The 11,100-nt window shown below is 47.7% G+C and overlaps 1 long non-coding RNA gene across 2 annotated transcripts; it reads left to right on the forward strand.

Moving 5' to 3' along the window:
- On the forward strand, nt 4,545-10,698 carry LOC110405446. Of its 2 annotated transcripts, none has more exons than XR_002442879.1 (2): nt 4,545-6,581; nt 7,071-10,698. It is a non-coding gene; the product is annotated as an uncharacterized LOC110405446 (long non-coding RNA). The 2 variants fall into 2 exon arrangements; XR_002442878.1 differs by having other exon boundaries at nt 4,988-6,559.

Consider the following 11,100-nt stretch of genomic DNA (forward strand, 5'->3'; position numbering starts at 1 on the left):
GGGAAAAAAACTTGGAGAAGGCCCTTCTGTCTTCCCACCCCTCCCCTCCTGCAGTCCCCTCCGTTTCTTTCTCATCATTTAATTGGAAAGCATATTTGCTCACCCTTGCTTTGTGACGCACTGCAGATATCATGTTCCCTCCTGATTGCTTCCCCTTTGTTTGCCCGTATATTAATTCTCACAGCTCGCTGCCCGTGGCTGCAGAACCAGCCTCTGCCTAAGGAGAGCTCTGCCGGCCCTGCTCACGCAGCGGGTGAGGCTCCCTGGCTTTCTCACCACCCGATGAAAGAACACAGTGTCTGGGATGGCAGCTTGCGTTTCCGTGCCAGGGAGGGGGCACACACCGGAGCCCAAGGGAGGGAGGTGGCAATGGACTCATCCCTGTCCATAAGGGGAAAATGAGATGCCTGTGATTCCTGGCAGTAACAAAACCCCGCAGCCCCAGGAATAAGGCTTTTGGAACCAGGACGCCTTGTCCCACTTCCCAGGAAGGTGATGTCCTTCAGCAACCTCAGCCCTGGGAGCACACGCTAGCAGGGTTTCATCTTTCCCCTGCAGCAGGAAGGACTGATGCATGCTGCTCCCTTCCTTAGCATCACTGCTCCATTGCTGCAGGGGTTCCCAGCCCAGTGCCACGCAGCGGTGCAGGAGACATCGCATCAATTCCTGATGTCTTCCCCATTTGCACATAGTTTGGGGATATCCCTTTCTGCACCAGTGGTGTGTCTCTCACAGCATCCACCTTCCGAACAGGCAGCATCAGGTTTTAGCAATTGTGCTCAGAGGTCTGGGTGGAAAAAAAGATTTTTTCTTCTGATCTCCTCTTGAGATGAGATTGATGGGAAAACACTGCTCATGGGAAAGCTGCAGAGTCCGGTGCACAGACCGTGGCTGAAGCAGGAGAAGATGCTGAGCGCTCTCTCTCACTGCCTTTGCCATTGGGAATGCAGCAGGGCTGTGCATGCTCCTCTTGGCTCTACATGCAGCTGCTGCTTCTGTCTGCACCCATCCCTCACTGCTTGCATCACGCATCCCCACAGGGTGAGGAGAGTTTTGTGTGGTGCAGGACAGACACAAGATCCTCCCGTTGTGCCCCTTAATCTGTTCCTGATTCGGGTGGTGAATCGCACAAAGTGAGGCTCGTCTCCCCCTATGCTCTCCAGACTTCTGTCATTCAGCGCTATCTGTAACATAATTATACCTCCTATCAGCTCTGTGAACAATAATAAAGCCTTGCAGCACAACAAGTGGTCTGGATTACATTTATCAATCCAGATGAACAATAGAAAGGAATGTAGGGAAAAATCCAGTAACAGTCTGAGGCAGAAACAAACTCCCATTTATTTAGCTTTGCTCTGCAGCCCAGCAGTGCCAGCCCAGAGCAGTGCAAACACATCTGACAACGCCACACCATGCAAACACTGTCACAGAGCCCTTCCCAGGTATTACTTGTTCTCTATTGTTTTACCAACTCAACTTTTTATAAATGAAAACTGTACGTTTGGTGAAGAAAATCAGGAGATTACAAGAAAACAGATCTCTTTCCTAGATGTAAATTTTGCCTGGGAAGAGGGAAGGTCCAGCTCCTCCTCATGTTTCATTTTCCGCGCCCCTCCAACATCAGAGATGCCGTGAGCAAGGCACAGAGCTGCTCGCTCGGCACTGAGTGCCCAACCTCAGGGAGCAGTGGCCAGCTGTGGGCTCAGGAAACCCGCAAAGGAGCTGCGCTCTGCCCCGGCTTTGGCTGGAAAACAGAGAACAGGAGCACGTCAGCGAGACGCAGAGGATGCGGCTGCCAGCCACGCACACCCCGTCCTTCCCCAGTGGGGTGAGCAGAAACATGGAGCATTTGGGGGCCAGAAAATGATATCTCTCTTTTTACTTCTTCTGGCTTTGGAGAGGGGAGAAATTACTCTCCTGCAGCTGGAGATAGAAAAATTTGTCCTGCCAGCCCCCTGCGGGGCGAACAGATGCAGGAGGCAAGGAGGGGACGTGGGGCCGAGCTCTTGGCTGAGGCTGCTGCTCCGCTCCACCTGGGGCACACACACCAAGCACGGAGCCACGGGCAGAGCCCTTTGGTATGGCATTGTCTCGGTGGTTTTGGGAGTGCTGCAGAAACTCCTCAGAGGCTTCTGGGAAAGGAACACAATGAGCTGATTGATTTTTTTGTGTTTAGAACACGAGTCAACACGTCAGTTCACTTCAGACTCCAGTGTGACCTGCCCAAAGTGCTTATGGTCCAAACCAAGCTCGGTGTCTTCATCAGCTCTGCCTGTCCCTGGCCTTCAGCTGTGTGCGCTGGAGCTCTCTGAGTGGTGTGCATGCAGTCTGGGTTTTACCCGGGAGCAGCTTTGTGCTGCATGTACCTTGAGACATAGTGCTGCTCACAAACGCACACTCAGACAAATCCGTCTCCACAAATGCACATGCAAAACAGCCTTTTCCTTTGTCTTCTGATTCCTGACTATTTCTCTACACACAAAAGGAGATTTTGCCCCAGATATCTCCTAAAGATGGGAGGCAATAACGAGGATCCCATAGGATGCCATTGCAGCCACGCTGAGCCCCAAGTTCCTTAACCCCTGAAAATGTTCTTCCTTTTTATACATTTAGTTAATGCTGTATTTACAGCAGGCATTTTCTAACACACTGATGTCAAACAAAACATTTCTCCCTGAAAGAGTTAAGTGCAAAACAGGAGCCGTGCCCTGCAGCAGAACAGCCATCCCAGCCAGTGCCATCCCAGCCAGTGCCATCCCAGGGGGCCCCCCCTCCTTGATACTTGAGAGCCTACAATGGAAGCTACAAAGTTTGTAACGTTCCCACTTGGCAGCATCCTCATATTTACTTGGACTTTGATCTATCAGTGGCGCTTCCAACTCCCTTCCCAAGAGGAGCTATTTGCTGTATTGATCAGCATGCAGGTGGGGATCAGATGTGGATGCAGGGCTCCAGCTCATTTCATACCTGGTTTCCTATTGATTATCTCATGATTTTGCCTCAGCCCATGTTATTATATAGATGCAGAGGTTCCTCAACCCTGACTGCACCTGGCAAACGTCCCAGCAGCAAGGAGCAAACAGGAAGAAACCTCTTTTCATCAGAAGAGCCCTTCCCCAACATCTCCCCTGGATCTGCTCTATTATCAAGCCTTTGGGAGCTTGGAAATACTCTTTGGGTGTAAAAATAGTGCCTACAAAACCAGCAGTCAGCTCCTTCGATCTGTGTGCTGGGTTGGTTTCTTTTTCTCAGTTTCCCAAACCTGTTCCAAGCTCTGTTCGAGGAAGCAGGGACTCTCCCTGGCCATCCACCTGAGCCCGACCTCCCACTGCAGAGAAGAAATTGCAAACGTGGATTTCCTGGTAAACTGAGCTCCAGCCCGCACTGCAGAAATGCCCCCAGGGCATTTGCTGGGGGAGACCAGAAGTCATCGCTCATCTGCACGGGGTGGACATCAGCAGCAGTTCCCAAAGCAGACCCTCTGTCTCTGCATTTCCAGCCCAAACTCTGGCCTTTAGCAATGCTCCTCATACCCTCCCCATTTCAGTAAATCAGCATTTTCTGACAAAAAAAAAAAAAAGAAGAAGAAGAAGGAAAAAAAAGGTATTTCTATAGAAAATTCTCAGTTGTCTCAACTGCTAATAGCCCATACAAATTGAAAGCCCTGAGGACATCTTACTCTGCTATGTTCCTGGCATCACTTTCCATGTAACTTGTAAATTGTTGTTTGCCCAGCTCTGCCTCCAGCGGATCAGGAGAGATTTTGGCTACTGCAGCAGCAGAGAAGAACAGAGTGTGTCCACTTCTGCTGCTTCGGAGTTGTTCAACCAGAAAGTAGTGAAGGGAAAATTGGTTTTCTTTGGCTGCGCAGTGTAAGTTATTGGTGAATAAACAAGCCCAGAGGCCAAAGGATGAAGTATTCATTGATTTTTGCAGTGTTTATTTCTGAGTTAATTTTCAACCCACATAAAGAGAGAAAGAAATCACTGTAAATATAAAATGTGCTTTATTTTGTATGTATTATGAAAAGAGTTTCAGTAAAAAGATTATTGCGTCCTTCTATGGGGTGTTAACTGGGTTTGGTTGTTTTCACATCGGGCAGCATAATTTGATCGAATCGTAGCAGTTGCAAGGCAGACCCACGTGATTTTTGTAATGTGCTTTAAAGCACACAGACACCATTTTGTAAAGCTGAAATTTGGTGGGAGAAGGAGATGCAGAGAAGTAACAAATGCATTATTTCAGCTCCCTCTGAGACCAACTAATAGTCCCTTCCAGCCATGTATAGATGTCTGGATGGGATGTCTTTATGTGTAGCAAGCTCACATTGCCATCTCCTCAAAAATCCAGTATACAGAGATTAGAAGACTTAATGCAGGAGTCTGCTGTGCTCGGACAACTCCATCTGACTGCATGGTCCACCAGAGGTCCCCAGCTAATTAACTACTGATTGAAAATTTGGGGGGCTTATTAGAACCTTGCAGGTGTCACACTGCAGTTAGCAAGGCTTTAACATACAGCAGGGAGAGAGCTGACTGAAGATGAGCTGTCAGATGGTTTCTCAGGAAGCACTGCTGTGTTTGCAGGGCAGGCTGCGTACGTGCGATTTCTGTCCGTGTCTGCAGGAAGCGTGGCTGGTTCGGCTGCTTCACAGCATCCCCAGGACCCCGGTTCCTGGTCCTAAAGTCGTTGGACGCAATGTTTGAAGACCTTTTCTCTGCCTGTAAGCTGGCCAGCTGCTGGCTGAATGGATCCCACGGGTACAAGCATTGCGTAGCAGCAGCAGCAGCAGGAGGAGGAGGAGGAGGAGGAAGAGGAGGAGGAGCACCGGCCAGGCTGTCTGCAGCACACAGAGGTTCAGCAGAACTCAGCAGGCATCTCCTGTCCAAGGCCACCTGTGCCAGCCCCTGTTCTTTGGCACAAAGCAGGAACACAAATGGGAAGAGAGACACCAAACAACTGGTCGGCACGGGGACCAGGCTGGCTTCAGCCCAAGGCACCGCGCGGCTCCTTCAGCTGTTTCCCAGGCTGAACAATTGAAATTCCCAGCTGGTTTAAGAGAAGGAACATGTGGTATGGTGAGCTCCTGCTCCCATCTCAACGTCCCTGTAGCATCACAAAGGGCATGTCCTATCCTGGCCAGGTCACACTTCTTTGCAATGCACTGTCAGTCGAGGAAAACACAAGGTTGTGTGCTCTCTTTGAATGGCAATTGCCCAGCACTTCCAAGTAAGAGATGCTGGCATCTGCTAAACAAACACAGGTCTAAACAAGCACAGCTGAAGTGGCACAATTCATCTAGCTTCCTGCTGGGGCCTTATCTGTTAGCCTTTCCATTTTTGTTTATTTGCTGTAGCACATTTTCTTTATTTGCATTGCGCTTTTGGCAGTAGTTCTCTAGCACTGACTCCAGCTACCTTCCCACAGGCGCTCTGGCACATGAAGAGATGATGCCTAATCACTGCAGCCTTGGTGCTTCACAACAATGACTCTTCATATCCAAAAATAACATGGTGTGAGGAAGAAACCCCAATTCCTGCGCTATGAACACTGGAGTGAGTGCAACTTGTGGAATACAGACTCCAGTGGTGATGAAATCCAGCACTGTTTTGCTAGGGGTGAACACTAAAGTGACTGCCTGGTTTAAGCCACATCAGGAGCAGCATTTCCACCTTCCTTTTTGCTGGTGAGAGGAGTTTCAGGGGCAAATATATATACTGACATGAGGAATCAGTCTCTCCAGTCTGTGTTCATTTTCCTGTTTAAATCAACGTGTTTTACCATAGCAACAACCAAAGAATCAGCATTGTTCGAGCAAACAAACAGTTATTAAAGCACTCTGCTGAAATATTTATGCTTTGTTCCCAAATCCCACTAAGTGCACTGCTCGAGCAGCACAGCATGGCACAGCGTGGAACCAGGAGTGTCAGGAGAGCCTTTTCTCTGCTGCCTGGCAAAGTGGAACAAACAGTGTTCAGCGGGCTGTTTGTCAGCCCCAGAGATAACCACCTCCACACAGCAAGACTGAGGGACCGCGAGGGGGAATCCACTCCACCAGGGACCAGGGCATCCTCAGCCCTTCTTTGCACTGAGGGTAGAGGCTGCAGACAGCCTTGGATGCAAAATTCTAAATTGCCTTTTTTTTGCACACCCTGAACTTCACGCCACAGTGCAAGGAAACGCTTTTTGTCAACATTTGTCATTTGTGTGCTGATTTTTGTAAGGAATTGAAAGAGATAAGAAATGCAAGAGGAGTGTGTGGGGTGGGAACTTGAAAGCGTTCAAGAAAGGAAGCAAATCAGATGGCATGTTCCTGAAAACAGCCCCCCAAAACACACTGTCACATGCATGTGCTGACAATAAACATGTTCCTTTGTATGGGAATTGCTAAATCATGGCCTGAACCAATGATTGAGCACCTGCTGAAGGGGCACAGCCAGCCCTGGGAGCACAAGTGAAAGCAATTCACCCAGTTCCACCCCTCCCTAAGCCTCATTTAAGGGCTGGCTGCCCCAGGAGAAGGTTCTCTAGCTGGAGATCCCTCCCTTGGGAGTATTTGGTGAGTCTGATCTTTGGAATGGGTAAGCAAATGGTTCTTTCTTTAATTAGACTGTGAACATCACCCTTTTTTGGGGGGGGGGGGTAATTTAGAACTGGTTATCTGCCATTGCCTTTCCCTACATCCTTCCTTGCCACTTTGTGCCAACTGTCCCTTCCTTGACAATGATGGGATTGCTCAAAGCCAGAGCCATAAAACAGGATGAAATGGCTCTGCTGAGGAAAAGGGGCTTATTATTGTGTATTCCTGGTGCTGTCAGCCAGCTCTATGAGTAAATATTGTTTTACAAATGAAACAAATGTGTAAGTCTGTACCTAATGCTGGCTTTCGCCTGGGGTGAGCTTTCTGCATAAATCAAGATAGCAAGAAAATTGTGTGCTATAACACTGACAGGAAGGTTTAAAACATTTGAGGTATTCAAACTGAACTGTGAATTCTGTCAAAAACACCAGAACCTGTAACGTGACTGGAGTGGTACCAGAGCCTTCTGCTGGAGTTGTTCTCTTTGCAGCTTCCAGGGTCACCACGTGTTTGGAGAGGATGGCCATGTGAGAAGAGAAGCACGTGTCTGTATTTCACCTCTTTTGGTAGCTGGTAGATCTGTGGGGAGTTGGTTGTCAAGGAAAAAGTGCCCGTTTTCCCCTTTATTTTCCTTTGTAAAGAAACAACATGACTACACTGCTAAGAACCATATGCCAGAGCACTCCGGGAGATGGGGCTGCTGAAAGCAGTGGAGTGCATTGCTTCCAAACAACTGATGAAGCAAATATCTTGGAGGAAGTTAGCCTCGCCACTGGGATCTGAATCATTCAGACTGGAAAGATCCAGAGAAGATGACTGTTCCACCTGTGCAAAGATGAGATACACATGGTCAAAGCATTTCTTGCATCCTCCAACATGGGAAGCAAGGGAATAAGATGCAGTGTAAGCGTAAGAAAGGAAATCAGACCATACTTTGATATACATTTAAATTGGCACTGTTATCAGAGCCTCAGCATCCTTCATCCTAGATTCACTCTCTTGCATGCACCCCCTCCACAGCTCATTTGCTGTGCCTAGGCACATGGTGGATATATCTTCTGAACAGGACACCATGGGATATGGGTGCTAATGCTGGCTGTATTAATGCAGCCACACAGCTTCTTGGACAGGCACACTTCCACAGAATGAAATATCTAATCTCCGTCCTAGACTGCAGTGCTCTGCGAAGGCATGAACAGCACCGATGGGAAATGCAGCTCTCAGGCAGGATTCCTGTAAGATCCCAATGTAATAGAGGTATTGGTTCTTTCAATCCCCACTGTCACAAAAGGACTTGGAATCACGCCACCTAAAGCTTCTTGAAATGTCTTGCTTTTCAGACCTCACAGCTCTAACTTAGATGTGAATTGGGTGCTTACAGAGCAAGAGGTGCATCAAGCAGGAATGAAAATGTGCTGCAGTGCACGGTCTGACAGGCACTGCACAAGGACCTCACACTGCCTCCTGCTCAGCAAGGAGCATCTTGGCTCTGCTTAAACCAAGGCAGAGATCTCCAAGTCCAGCTTCAGGAAGAAAGGCCAACCCCAAGGCCAGGACAGCCTCCATACAAGCCCTGTGACAAGGACATGCCACTGCCAGGGAAACCATCAAGTCCTGCAGCATCCACGGACTCAACCTGCTCTGGAATAATAGAACACATCTTTTGCAGCAAAGCCCCCTGAAGGGCTATTCAGGGGCTGGCATCAATGAAAGCAGGGATAAATAAGAGTGAAGTGCTGCTTTGTTTTCTGGTGTTGGAAGAACTCGATGAGGGAGCACTCTGTGACCATTTAACCTAAATGATGCAGGGCTGACTGTGCTAGCCTGCAGAGCGCTGTTTGTTTATCCAGCGACACTAAGCACAAGCACTTGGCAGGCTTTTCTCCAGCTATTCCAAGAAGTTTTTTCTTAGAGAGTCCCACTGTCCTTTCAATGTTCTCTAATGCAAGTGTTCGTGGCATTTCTCCAAGGAAGGTTATTGCAAATCACTCAGCATGGATAACAAGGAGGAAGGGGTACTGTTCTACTTCAAGTATTTTTAATTGCTTTGTATTTGGTGGTGCCAGCGTCTCACACAGATTCCGGCAGGCAGATGACTATGGAGAGGCAAGTGCCACCAGCAGCTGGCCAGATGTCAGCAGGGGACAAACCCCAGGGACGTGCACTCACACCACACACATACAAGTCATGGCATTCAACACAGGGGCCAGGAGGTGGCTGTTTACACTGCAATAACCACAAGCAACAAAAGCTTCCTGTGGCATCCATGGATCCCACCCATGCATTGTACAGGAAGTTGTGTATCTTGTCCATTGCCATGGGTGGAACCAGGCAGTCTTGGCACACGTGAGGACAGGAATTCCCCATGAAAGGTGGAGGAACATTGCTCGCATGCAAGTTACCATCATCCCGATTCACTACAGACAGCTACAAAACAGCCTTTAAAACAGCCTTTTTAACAGCCTCAAGTATTAAATTATGGGCTCAGCAGAGGTTTTTACAGCACACTACAATTGCTGCCATCCCTCATCTCCAGCCCTGTCTTCCTCAGACAACAGCACCTTATTTCCAAGCAGGAAGCCAGCATCTCTCACTTCCCTGTGCACCACACACCTGCTCTCTCACTTGCCCAACTGATCAAGTTCAGCTCAGAGCCATTGATCTCAACCCATGTATAGCATTAATTTTGTTCTTTCTCTTTTGGTCTTAAAGAGGACACTGTGCACCCAAGAGTTCGTCTGCCTTTCTCTTTCCCATGATATCAGTCTAATAGAAGGCGTTTTCTCTGCCAGCTTCTTCTCACTCATACCCTTAGATCAACAATGTTACCTACAAAGACTTTACTAATAAGTGTTTATGGTTTGATTTTTTTAGCACCTACAAGTTTCTGAATTTCTTTTCTGAACTTGACTTAGCACAGTGTATCCCATCAGTGAACAAGGCTGATTCTTTACTAGGGGACTGCCAGCTGTGTACTTGCCCATCTGAGAGGCTGGCTACTTAAGTTCTGGCTCAGTGTCAACTTAATTTCCAAACTGGAGCTGGTTTACAGCTGAGTGGCTCAGCTCATGGGCAATCCAGGATCCCTACACCGGTCACAAAAGCGTACTGTGATGTGGGGCAATTGACTCTGAATCTAAACCAAAATGTTCTTCATTTGCTCTTCACATTAGCTCCTCTAGCACAGCCCTTCATATGCATCCCAGGCAGAGGTGACAAAGGGGACACTTTGGTTAGCAGAATTTTTAAGCACTTGCAGGACCCAATTTGGCCCCTTCTCCACATGGAGACTTTCAGGAGGTAGGCAGCCCCTTGGCCCCTAGGCATGGGGAAAAGGAAGGTCCTGAGTCGATGAGGTTTAGCTCCAATCACACATTTTCAATTATTTGTTCTGGATCTCATGATCTGAAATATTTCCATTTTATGCCACAAAACAGTTGGCATTGGCTATAGTCTGGCTCACCCTAGTGGTCTGAAGCTTAATGAGATGTATGTAACGCTCTTCAATTATTCTGGGTGGTTTAAGTATTAAGGAAAAGCCATTCGATCACTTTTGAGCAGCTAAATTAAAAGCAAACTGGATTTTGATAACTATGGTGTGTTTGTAGGTGATAAATGCTTTTTAACAAATCTCATAAAACCTCCTCTCTCTGCTAGTCCGAATGCAATTTGGATTTTTATGGTATTTTTTTATAGTTCCTCAAATAATTTCATCAGCATAAAGTTTCCTTCTGGATGGAAATTTAATAAAAAGCTGAATTGTTGTGAAAGGTGTAAGCATGATCTAATCTTGCCTGCTGTTATTCCCAGTCCTTGTAAATGTATTCCTAGCAGTCTGAGAGTTGATAATTAATAAATGCAATAAATTACTTGGAAATTTCAAGCACACACCCTGCTGTGCCCGCCAGCCTGGCCAGAAGTAACATCTTCATGTTTAAGATGCATGCCCCAGTGCTTCTGCAGTCCAGTGTAACTAGCTGCATTACCCAGCTGCCTTTGGCACCAGTGGGATGTCTCATGTTTGTAAAGCTGCACCAGAATGAGACTTGGGCAAAAATGCACTCAGATAAAGATGTAAAGATGTCCTCCTCTTAGGTCATGGAATGGCAAAAGGAAAAGAGAGGAGAGGAAGTTTAAAAGGCACAGTTTCAGCTATAAGGGGTTCAACTGCCATAAACCCTTGAATTCTACACCATTCTCTGGGCCATAGATGTCCTCACAGAGCAATCTGGATGTGTGACTAATTTTTCACACAGTTTCACAATCCCTGACAATGCGATGAATAAGGAAATGATCAGGAAACAATCCCCGTTTGCTAGCATGACTTTTAGGGCTAATGGCTCCAAAACCACGATCTTCTTTTTCCCACAGATGTTTACTGTACAGAGCCTCCAGCACAGAAGCTTGTTACAATCGCTCAGGCCATGTCTGTGCTTTGGAGGCTGGGGCTTCCCAGCTCCCTGCCTGCACCCAGACCCCATTTCGGAGGGATGTGGGTGCCCTCCCTGGGAGCTGTACTC

The sequence above is a fragment of the Numida meleagris genome, chromosome 12 (genome assembly GCF_002078875.1).
Source record: "Numida meleagris isolate 19003 breed g44 Domestic line chromosome 12, NumMel1.0, whole genome shotgun sequence".
NCBI lineage: Eukaryota > Metazoa > Chordata > Aves > Galliformes > Numididae > Numida > Numida meleagris.